The following is a 12,996-nucleotide window of genomic DNA, read 5'->3' on the forward strand; positions in this document are numbered from 1 at the left end:
TACACCGGTGATGGTTAAGCAATGGCCATTAAAAGGGGAGAGTCTTATGCATGCCCATGAATTGGTACAGGAACAATATACAAAGGGACACCTGCGACTGTCCACAAGCCCTTGGAATACACCTATTTTTGTAATCAAAAAGAAATCAGGGAAATATCATTTGATACATGATTTGAGGGCTGTAAATGACCAAATGGAACCAATGGGGGCCTTACAGCCTGGTCTTCCAAATCCAGCTATGATTCCAGAACACTGGCCACTTTTAATTATTGACCTAAAGGATTGTTTTTTCACTATTGGCCTGCATCCTGATGACATGAAGAGATTTGCTTTTACTTTACCAGCAATAAATCGTGGGGAACCAGATAAAAGATTTGAATGGACATCTCTTCCGCAGGGCATGCGCAACTCTCCCACTTTATGTCAGCTTTATGTTGATGCAGCATTACAGCCACTACGTCGTAAATGGCCAGCAACTATAATATATCATTACATGGACGATATTTTGTTTGCACAGCAACAGCCATTCTCCTCTTTACAGATTAACACCATTAAAAATACTCTTGCTGCATATTCACTTGTTATTGCTGCAGAGAAAATTCAGACTACAAAGCCCTGGAAATATTTGGGATGGACTTTGACAGATCAAATAGTGATACCACAAAAATTGGAATTACAATTGGACATTAAAACTCTACATGATGCACAGAAGTTGCTGGGAGACTTACAGTGGCTGAAGCCTATTGTGGGAATACCAAATCACTTATTAGAAGCCCTACGACCTTTGTTAAAAGGTGTGGACCCTACTACTCCTGTACACCTGACAAAGGAGCATCGTCTTGCCTTGCAGCAAATTAGTAACTGTGTACAGCAAGGGTATGTGTCTCGTCAACAACTCGACCACCCCATTGACCTTACTATCTGGAATAGCCCTTGCCACTTGCTTGGTGCTCTCTCAGTTGCAAAAGAAAACGGGGGAGATACGGGTGTTGGAATGGTTGTCACCACCACTACAGCATAAGAAAACAATATCTTCAAAAATTGAACAATTGGCTGCATTAATCAAAAAGGGGCGTCTCAGAATTCTTGAAGTGGATGGTAGAGAACCTGCTACTATTAGATTACCTATGGAAAAAGAAACCTTGGACTGGTACTTGATAAATTCAAAGAATTTACAAGAAGCATTATTGATGTCACCTGCTAAAGTAGAGACTAGTAAATTAGTGCCTAGAGTTTTGCAATGGATGACAGAATGGAACTGGATTACTCGACCTTTGAGAGAAGAAAACCCCATAGAAGGAGCTATTACAGTTTTTACAGATGCAGGAAAGAAATCAAGGCGTGCTGCTGTTACCTGGCAAGAAAAAGGACAATGGAAGCATCAACTCCTCACAGCAGACCCTGCAGATAGCTTACAAACTTTGGAATTGTTAGCAGTAGTATGGGCGGTGTCCAACTTACAGGAGCCTTTAAATGTGGTCACAGACTCTATGTATGTTGCAGGAGTAGTCAAACGAATAGAGGAAGCAGCAATTAAGGAAGTGAATAATAAACGATTGTATGAGTTACTGATACAGTTAAGGAAGGCTTTACGAGAAAGAAAGGCAGCATATTCTGTGATTCATATTAGGAGCCATAAGTGGTCTGAAGGTTTAGGAGAAGGGAATGAACGTGCAGATAAATTGGTTACCCTACCCATTGATAATTCTTGTCCTATTGACAAGCACACATTGGCCAGAGAAGCACATAGTAGATATCATCAAAATGCAAGAGGTTTAGCAAAACACTTTGAGCTGAGTTTGTCAGAAGCCAAGGCCATTGTCAGAGCATGTCCAACATGTAGTTATCATAATGGTGGGATAGGTCTAGGCATCGGGGTTAATCCTTGAGGTTTAAAAATAAATGAGATATGGCAAATGGATGTTACACACGTAGCTAGATTCGGTAAAGTCAAGCATGTGCACGTCACCATAGACACATATAGTCATTACATATGGGCTACGGCTCAGGCAGGACAGAAAGCTATACAGGTTATCAGACATCTGTTAAGTTGTTTCGCTGTTATGGGAGTTCCAAAAAGTATCAAAACAGATAATGGTCGAGGTTATGTAAGTGCTAGGGTCCAGAAATTTTTGAATCAGTGGTCTGTTAAGCACGTGACAGGTATTCCACACTCTTCTACTGGACAGGCAATAGTGGAAAGAGCAAACGGTACCCTTAAGCAGTATATTGAAAAACATCAAGATTTGACAGATCCACAAGCATGTTTGGCTAAGGTTTTGTATGTGATTAATCATTTATGCATTTTTGGGGAAGATGATACCCCCCCTGCAATGAAACATCATCCAAGGTCAGGTCAGGAAAATACTAAGGAAACAGAGGTCTGGGTTAAGTATAAGAACCCAAGTACAGGATTATGGGAAAAACCTGCAAAAGTATTATATTGGGGTCGGGGCTATCTTTGTGTTTTCTCACCTACAGGGCCTTTGTGGGTGCCTGCTAAGTGGACTAAACCTGTTTTTGATGCAGCCTCTGGTGGATTGCCTTACAGAGGAGGACAAGGAGCGGCTGGGGAAGAAACTGCTTCTACTCCTACAACCACTACTGTTTCAATTGAAGGGGTACTCGGAAGCGGTGGACAGAGCACTGACACGTCACTACTGGACGGCCCAGGAGTTGATTGGTTTCATTGACTCATTATCAACTTTTCACTTAACAGATCCAGCGAAACTACATTGCCTTGACTGTCACAATCCACATTGTGCTGCCTGGATAGCTCTACGTTGTGGGGGTTGTAAAAGAACTTTTTGGATAGAACAATCATTATTACGGGATTTGTGGTGTCATACTTGTGAACACGAGCATACGTGGGGAAAAAGCTGGCAAGATGAATTAAGGAGACAAACGGGGCAAAACGCATATATAGCTTTAAATCGTTATGAGTCTCCTGAACAGAAGGTTCTTGCTTATTATCGATGGGAAATACAATGTATTGTAAATAGAATTAAGGTTCAAAGTAAATCACGTATAGTTTCTATAAGGTGTAGGAAATTAGTGCCTTTAACACAGCATTCAGTTGTAGGACCCTTCCAAGGGGATCCTGATAGAGCATTAGATTGCTGCATTGATAAGTTGCAAAAATTAAGTTTGAAAGGGACAGGACCAGTGAAATTAGGAGCAGCAAGATTGAAGACTGATAAGAAAAAGAAGGCAAAAAAGGGAATGGTCCCATTTGAATAGGGGTATCAGTGATTGCTAATTAATTTTCTATGATTAGAGCAATTTTACTGTTGTGGGACCCTCGGGAGGATATAGTTGTTGAGGAGGATAACGAACAAGAACTACGATTACGAAATAAGATACACCTTGTGTTAAAGAAAGACCTTGAGCTGTTAGCCTCATATAGTAAAAAGGCTGAAGAGGCTTTGCGATCACCACCATTGAATTGGTTGCTTTGGGTTGAAGATACACAATTTTATACTGGTCCTTACTTACATTCGCTTCCTTGTAATGTTTGCAAAAAGGATAAAGATAAATGCTATGCATGGGTAGCTTTGCATTGTGCAGATTGTAATCAGGTTTATTGGTATTCACAGAAGTCATTAGGATATTTATGGTGTACATCTTGTTTTGGAAAGTGGATTCGAAATCATATCTGGGTTAGAGCTCTTGAACAAAGTACTGGCCTGCCAGGACGGACAGGATTACAGCTCTTTGAGAGTGCAGAACAAGTGGTTATAGCATATCTTAGGTGGAAGTTACAGGAAAACCTTAGAATATTTGAAATTACTAAAGCCTCACGCATCATAGCAGCTCGCTACAAAGCTGATTTGCCTTCAAACTTACCTCGTGCTATACTTGTGAGCAAGGATGCTGATTTAGAATTAGATCAGAATATTCAAGAATTGACTCAGCCTTACAATAGACAATCTAGCAAACCAGGGAAAAGACAGCGAAGAAAGAAAAACCAACGTAAGCAGAAGGAAGAAAAGGAGAAGCAAAGCAAGCAGAAAGAAAAATGAGGTTTGTTTTTGTTATACTGCTCAATGCTGTAGCAAGTGAAGCAGTAGGAGTAACACACTTTAGTCAACCAAGGGAAAATTTATGGGTAACACTTGCTAATCAAACTAACCAATCATCACTTTGTCTTAGTCTTGGAGGAGTCACTAACCCATTTCGAACATGCCTGGTGGGACTTCCGGTGTGGTCTCCTGGAGAATTTTGTAGTTTGATAAACAATCAAACCTTATGTATGTCTAACATGTCAAACCTCACATTGCCGGTGCAACAAGGGTATACTGCAGGTCAGAGTGATGGCTATCATCAATGCTTACTAATCCAATCACTTAACACCTCTTTGCATTCTCCTCCTGAAGAATTGGATCTTTTTGGAAGTACAAATGCCAGCATATCTAACACTACAGCTGGTGGATGGTTTAGCTTCAAACTTTTGGGTGCTCAGAATTTAAACCAACCTAAAGAAACATGGGCCACCCTAGATTCATCCCTGAATGTGAGTGAATTCTCTCCACAGCATTACAGTCAATGTAACGGCACAAATATCACAGCACCAATGAAATTACCCACAGGAATATTTTTGATTTGTGGAGACAGGGCATGGAATGGTATACCAGCTAAACCACAGGGTGGACCCTGTTTTTTGGGAAAATTGTCACTGTTTCATCCTAATGTGTCCTTGCTAATGCAGCTGAGTCAAAATTCAAACAGGAGAAAACGTAGCATACATGACTTAGACTGCAGCAAGATAGGAGATCCACGGTTTTGGGGCACATTCAAACAGGTGGTAGTTTCAACTATCTTACCAGGAGGATCTGCCAATAAAGCCATGAATTTAGCAAAACAATTGGGATGCTGGGCAAGGGATGAGCTGAACAAGACATCACAAATTCTAGACATGTTAACTGCAGATGTGCAAAGTGTTAACCATGCTGTTTTGCAAAATAGAGCTGCTGTAGATTTTTTGCTCTTAGCACAAGGGCATGGATGTGAAGAGTTCGAGGGAATGTGTTGCATGAATCTGTCTGATCATTCAGTGTCCATTCACACTAAGATAAAAGAATTACAACAGGGACTTCACAAACTTAAGGAAGAAGACGGTTTAGGAATTGACGAATGGCTTAAAGGCCTGGGACTCGGACCGTGGCTGAGGAACCTTGTGATCTATGCTATAGGATTTCTGGGTGTAATTTTACTGGTTTTGCTTATTTTGCCTTGTATCTTTAACTGTATCCAAAACATGGTCAGCCATACAATAGCAAAAACATGGCAAACTAATCTCCTTGCTCAAGAAGAAAACGGGGGAAATGTGGAGAGCATTATTAATAATTGGTTAGCTGAGAAAGGCCACACTGATATAATGCCACTGGTTAAGCTGAAGGAGAAAAGTCAGCAGTCAGCAAGCTGAAAGGAAGAGTCAGCAGTGACCTTGCTGCAACATGAGGATAGGGAGTTGAGATTAGTCCTGAATACATCCTAAGAATATGTAGAAAGTATCAAAAGTAGAACCATAGGAATGTAGAAGTAGGCGTAGGTGCTGATATGCAAGCTGACCAATCCTGAGCTCAACTTTTGCAATATGTATGAAGCTCATTATTAACTGTATTTAACCCGCCATACTGATCAATAAAATTGAGCCTGTGATGATCAAACTGATGTCCTGGTTCCCTTCCGTCGACACATGATTGGTTAAATCCTTTTTACGCACGCATTTTGATATTTCAGTTAATTTTAGTTAGTCTTTCTTCTTCATGCATCTCGCTGTGGTTTTCTTGTCTGCCTTTGCATCCTGAACCGTCTGCTGCTGAGCGTGTTCTCCTTCTTTTGTGTCCTTCAAGGGCATGGTGACCTCACTCAGGTTCTATGAAGGCTGGATTGTGAACATGTTACATATGTCCATTGTCCTCCAAAAAACCCTCAGCACTCCTCCCGGTGCTTTCTGGTCATTCAAGTGCCCTTCAGCTGACTGGTTTCATGCTTTGAGCTTCAGGGAATTGCCCAATCTTTCTGAAGCTGAAATAAATATCATATTAGTCAACATCTTAATTGTGTTTATATCTCACAGAATTGCCTTTTCTTTTGCCTTTGTTTAAAACGGTTCCTGTGCGGAAATCTCTGGGGGATGGTGGACATGTCAGATGCTGCTGGGACATCCCAGAGCACTTGGACCTTGGCTCTGCACAGGAGAGCTCTTCATCCCCTTTCTCTCTTTTCCTCCCTCTGGGCATGGAGGGAGCTCCTGACTTCAGTGTGTGACTCATGTGTGCAAAGAGCAAATCTGGGCAGAATTGGGGCAGGGAGGGTTTGGGGGGACCTTGGGATCTGTGCTGGGCACAGAAGGTGCTTTCTATTTCTCTGAGGCTGTCTGCTGTGGAAAGTGGATTTAATATCCAGCAGAGGAATGACTTTTGCATTTGATGGAACTGTGCCTTCCCTTGGCTTTGTTGGCTGAAAAGATACAGAGGAGCACACACAGAGTTACCAACTCCTGGATTCCAGCAGTGTTCAGATAGAAATTACAACAGGAGGCAGGGTCAAGATGTGTGCTTGCCTTGTGGTCAGCCTTCAATACCCCTTGGTCTCTCTGGGCCCTTCCCCCAGGTGGGGCTTGGGCTCATTTGCTCCCTCAGGAGCTGGGCTGGGGCTGCAGAGGTGGCTGTGGAGCATTGCCTGTGCTGTGCCAGGGACTGGCAGCCACTGCTGGGCTGGGATAGAGGCTCTGGGGGGATTGGGGCTCCAGGGCAGGGCAAGGCTGGACCTGCCCCTTCCTCCCCCCCACACAAAATGTTTAGAGCCAACAATCTCCTCCAGTCTGTCACAACAGGGAATGCTGGAAGTGAAATCCCAGTTGTGGCCATGGGCACCTGGCTGAGAAGGACAGTTTTGTTCCATAGGAAGGAAAGCACAGAGCCTCAGTGTTTGGAAGGCAGGTGAGAGTCTCACTAGGCCAAGGCCAGCCAGACTTGTCAGGAATGGCAGATTTTTTTTGGGAGCAGTCTTTGGATTTAGGGAATTCTGGAGGTGGAAGACCAATCTCAGCCATGCATGCCTGGAGAAGTAGGACAGTTCTTTCTCATAGGGAGGAAAGCACGGAGCCTTCCCCAGTGTTTTGGGGACAGATGGGAGGTGACTCTCCTGAAAACATTGCCTGCCACACTTGTCCTGGCAATATTCCTATGGGAAAAATCTGGAGTTGAAATCCCAGTTCTGGCCATGAGTAATTAGAAGAGATTGACAGTTCCTTTCCTAGCAAGGAAAGCACAGAGCCGCAGTGCTCCAGGAGCTGATGAAAGGCAGCCTTTGACATTCCAACATCAGCCAAAGCTGTCCGGTGGCCCCTGGGAGGCCAAGCCAGCCAGGCCTGTTCCATGTTCCCTCAGTTCCATGAGACCCAATGGTCCCTTGCTTCCATGTGTCCCTGAGGTGCCATAATGCCCCCTTGGTGACACGAGGCCCTGAAGGGTCCCAATGGTCTCCATGGTTCCATCAGGCCCCACAGAACCATAATGGTCTCTGGGTTCCATGAAGCCCCGCTGTGTCACCAAGGCCCCTCGGTTCCATGGGCTCCAGGGGTGCCACAATGATCCCCTTGGTTCCATGAGGTTCCATAGTGCCACCACGGTGTCCTTGGACCTGCTGGGACTCTCAGTGTGTTCCCAGACACCCCCAGCATGGTTACAGACACTCCCAGTATATCCCAGTTGCCTTCAGCACACTCACAGTCATTCCCAGTCCCACATCCACTTGGCCCAGTAAGATTCCACTTTCCACCAGTATGATCCCAGTCACTCCCAGTGAAGGGAACGGACCGGGATGGACTGGGACAGGCTGGGATGGACTGGGACACCGGGATACACCAGGCAGGATACACTGGGATACACCGGGATAAACTGGGATACACTGGGATACACCGGGACACACTGGGATACACTGGGACACACTGGGATATACTGGGATACACCGGGACATACCAAGACACACCAGGATACTCCAGGATACACCAGGACACCCTGGGATTCACCGTGCCCAGCACTGGGACCCACTGGGAGCAGGATCAGAGCACACTGGGACTCAGCAGGGCCAGAACTGGGGCAAAAGGGATCATAGTGGGACCCACTGGGATATACTGGGAGTGACTGCAACCATACTGGGGATGACTGGGAACACACTGAGAGTGACTGGAGTCACTGAGTCTACATTGGGGGCAACTGGGAAGACTGGGATCACAGTGGATTCCTACCGGGGTCATACTGGGAGTGACTGGGTCTGTGCTAGGGTGTCGTGGTTTTGGTTTGCTAATATAAGATCTCTTTAATTTTGAGATTTTTTTTGGCTAATGCACTAAAGAATGTGGTGGGTTTGGTGTTGGTTAATTACTAATACACTTATTTTTGGTTGTGAGATAGGATTAGGAGAAAGGTAAAGCAGGCTCAAAACTTTAAAAGGGTAGAAAGAAAAATTTTAATAATAGTAAGTAAAAAGAAAATAAAGGTAGTAAGAATCAAAGCAAACTTTTTAGAATACTTCTCCCCACAAGTTTTTCTTTCTCACTGACAATGTAAAGAAACTAAACTGAAGATTTCTAGTCAGTTTACTACCTCTCAAAGAGTCTTTTTTTAGTTCACTTAGGGAGAGAAGTCCCTCTTGATAAAGTTATGGAGACTTTTCTACAAAAGGAAAAAAACAGTTTTCTCGTGGTTCTCAATTTTGTCATGAATAACAACTGCCAGGGGAACCTTGCTATCGTAAAATCTTTCTTATTTCTACAAACCTTCCCACAGCTTGGAGACGGGCTATGTTGATTGATGGGGTATTGTTTTAAAGATGAGCTGTTCAAAGGCAAAAGTTCTCATTATCTATCTCTAAAATCATCTTCATCTCTGGGAGCACAGATCTTTATTTTTAGAAGCACAAGACTGTGCTCTTTCTTTGTGCAAACTTCTCATGAGATTACAGCTATTTCAACATCTGCTTACTTTAACATAGAAGCCTTTACCTAATATCAATTCAAACACTTTCATTTCCTTATAGTTTTATGTGTTATAAGGGAAAAGAGTCTTTTCTTTATAGCTTACAAGAGGATTTCAGCTCTAAAAACAAAGCATCTTCTCCCCTTCCCATCTGGGCCTTACTTACCTTCTTCTTTATTACCTTTAATATCTTCATCTTGTTTTTAATATACGTGCATGTTGTTCTTTTCTCTCACTCAGAAGAAGACTGAAGCACTGAAAAAGTTAACATCATGCCTGAAGCCTACCTAACCCACCAATAACTACTAACAGAAAGCTGTGGCTCAGTTGTGTTCAGATCAGCTTTGTAGTTAGTGTTTAGTTTTCTACACCAGCCACAGAAGTCTCTGGTCTCAGCCAGGCTAAGAAGAAGAAGCAGCAGCCTGACAGCGAGATCTTCGCAGCCACAGCCAGCCCTGCTCTGGCTAAAGCTCCGCAGCCTCCCCTGTCTCCTTGCCCGGCAGCTGCTGAAGCCCAGCCCGGCCAAACCAGAGCCCATGGAGAGAGAAGCCAGCAAGCAGCCCAGGAAATAGAAAAGAAGCCCAGCCTGCAGCAAGACGGCCCAGCCCAGCCCAGACACAGAGCTGAAGCCCAAACCGAAACCCAGCACCTCCCTGCCGACCAACAAAGAAAAGAAAAGTTTCTGAATTTTTTGGTCTTTACCATGTGTGTTTCACAAAAGCGTGTCTAGCTTTTCAGCAGCTCAACAGACTGTCAGATACACAAAAAACTTTGCATCACTTCCCTACATTTCCTCCCATTCCCAAACGTAACACAGGGGCCACTGGGAACAACTGGGATCAGACTGGGAGCAACTGGGAGCAGCTAGGACCAAGCTGGGAGCAACTGGGATCATCATGGCATCAGAGTAGGATCATACTGGGAGGGACTGGGTCTGTGCTAGAGGCAACTGGGATCACACTGGGAGGAAATGGGGACATGCTGGGGACCAATGGGATCATACTGGGAACAACTGGCACCACACTGAGGGTGACTGGGATCCTTCTGGAATCATACTGGAAGTGACTAGGGGCAGGCTGAGGGCAATTGGGACCATGTTGGGGCAACTGGGATATACAGGAAATTACAGGAATCATGCTGGAGGTGACTGGGAGTGGCTGTGAGCAAATGGAATCATACCGGAAGCTACTGGGAGCAACTGGGAGTGAGTGGAAACACATTAGGGACAACTGGGATGTACTGGGAGAGACCAGGAGTGACTGGAATCACAAAAGAACCATAAAGGAAGTCACTGGAATAATACTGGGAGTATCTGGGATTGACTGGAATCCTACTGGGCGTGACTGGAATCCTACTGGGTGACTTGGAGTGACTGGGACCATACTGGGGGCAAATGGCACTGTACTGAGAGTGACTGGGTTCATCCTGGAATCATACTGGGAAGGACTGGAACCATACTGGGAGTGTCTGGAACTATAGTAGGGCTGAATGGGAACACGTGGGATCATACTGGGAGTGACTGGGATGATACTGGGATCACACTGAGTGTAACTGGAAGTGACTGGGACCATCCTGGGGGTGACTGGGAGCCACAGGGCCCATGCTGGGAGTGACCTGGGGGGAACTGGGGGAACTGGCCCGGCTGGGGCTCAGGGTTGTTCTCCCCCAGGGCTGCCCTGGCTCCTGCTGCCACCCTGGGCCCCACAGAGCCGAGGGACAGGGGACAGCTGAGGGACAGGAGACAGGGGCAGGGACGTGGAGAGGTAAAAGGGAGTTCCAGGGGGTCCTTGAGCCCAGGAAAGGGGAGTCCAGGGTTTCCCAAAAAGGGGGGACAAGGGTGGGGACACCAGGGATGTTCGAGAACGAGGAGTTCAGGGGGTCTCTGGTTTTGCACACAGCTGGGGCTGGGGGCTGGGAAAGGCAGGAATGGGGGACCAAGGCATTCCAGGGCATCCCAGGGTCAAGCCAATGGCCAGTCTGGAGGCTGGGAGCCATGGGATGGCCGGGAAAAGGGGAGCAGAGAGCCCTGATGTCCAGGAATGGGGTGTGAAAAATGCATGTATTTTATGATTGGCTTTTCACAAATATTAAAATGAATATTATATGTGTTGTATTAGAAAGCAATGCTGTATTAATTTTCTTAAGTACTGTGTTAAATATAGTTTTAGGTTATAAAAATTGTTAAAATAGAACTATGCTATGTAAGATGCTTTGTTTAAAAGAAAGGACACTTGCAGCGAGATAACTTGCAGCCACAGGACACCTAGATCTTTCAGAGAAAAAGAATTTACGGCCTTCTTATCAGAAGAAACAAACTTCTTCCCACCTTGGAGGTGCTATTAGGATTAGAGGGAAGAAGTTGACACTGGTCAGACAGAATCCTGTGTTTGAATGGAATTTATGCATCATGTATGAAGTGTATGAATATGCAACGGGCTGTTGTTTTTAAGGGTTAATCCTTTGTTACCAGGGGTCCTTTTTTGGGCCCGTGATGCCCAGAAAAAGGTACCTGGACGTCCATAACTCTTTGTTTTTATTGTCTCATATTGTCTTTATTCAATTTGTCCAAATTGTTATTACTCTAATTGTGTTACTATATAACCACCTTATTACTATTAAACTTTAAAAATTTTAAAAACAAGTGATTGGCGTTTTTCACAATTTGGTAGCAGAGGATGGTTACTAACTCCTCGCTGCCGGTGCTTTGGGAGAGTCAGAGTGGGGAAGGCGCGCCCTGCCCTCTTTGGCAGCCTCGCTCTGCTTCCCCTGAAGTGACCGACAGACGCAGGTTACGATCTGTGGACAAAAGGAGACAATAAAACAAAGAGAACGGGAAAAGGGTCCCTACAACTGCTGTAATTTGCCCCCTAAGAGTAGTAGTGCGCACGAAGAACCCGGGAAGGAAAAAGGATTGGTAAGTATTTCTCGGGGGGCAGGTACGGGGGGATGAATGTGTGTGAATGAGAGGCGGGCTGGTTGTCCCAGACCTGCCAAGTGAGTGCGGAGTCTCCCACGCTGCGTTTCCGACTTTTCGCTGGAAAAGCGGCCAGTAAAGAGACAAAGCGACTCATAAGAGAGTGAAAGAATCCCCGGGGGTGACTGGGACTGGGTCTCAGGGAGGGCTTGGACCCCTCGGTGGTGGGGAGCAAGGTTTCCTAGCCCAATCCACTAGGAAACAGGACAGGAGGGGCTCCTAAAACCTGCTGGGTTGAGGGATTTATATTCCAAGAGCATCCAAGAGCAGGGTTGAGCAGAATTCTGTCCGAGTGAGGATATGCCCGAGAACACTCAGGGTGGGACAACACAGCTAGATTGGGGGATAAAAAAATGCCCAAGAACATCCAGGGTTGGACAACACAGCAGAACAAATTAAATGCCAAAGAGCATCTGTAGTTGTACCACACCGCTGGGTTGAGGGACAGAAAATGCCCAAGAGCATCTGAGGTTGAACAACACAGCTGGATTGAAGGAAAATTACCCGAGAGCATCTGGGGTTGGACAACATGACAGGATTGAGGGAAAAATTGCCCAAGAGCATTTGGGGTTGGATAACACAGCTGGGTTGAGGGATATCCAATAGCACCGGGACTGGCCAGTAACACCTAAACTTGTAATAGGCGATGTGAAAGTAAAAGGTACCTTATTGTTGTTTTGTGGTGTGTGAGAGTGACACACACACAGAGCCAGCCTCAACTTCCTGGGCAGGTGGGAAGGGGGAGGTGTGGAAAGAGCGAGTGACCTGCACACCAGGCTGCAGCTCCCGGCTGGGTGGGGGCTTCTGGGCCCAAGAGGAGCGAGTGACCTGCGAACCAAGCTAGCGTTCCCTGGGCGTGTGAGGGGCCGTAGCTGAAGAGTGTGAAAGACACGCAGACAGCCTCACAGGGGAACGGGCACCAGAGGCAGCCAGAGTCAGGGCCCTTCTAGGGGGCCTGGTGACACTGAGACCTGGAGGTAAACCCCAAAGCGAAAGAGGGGGCCACAAGGACCTGTGATTTTCTAGCAATAAGGA

The sequence above is a fragment of the Melospiza melodia genome, chromosome 7 (genome assembly GCF_035770615.1).
Source record: "Melospiza melodia melodia isolate bMelMel2 chromosome 7, bMelMel2.pri, whole genome shotgun sequence".
Lineage (NCBI taxonomy): Eukaryota > Metazoa > Chordata > Aves > Passeriformes > Passerellidae > Melospiza > Melospiza melodia.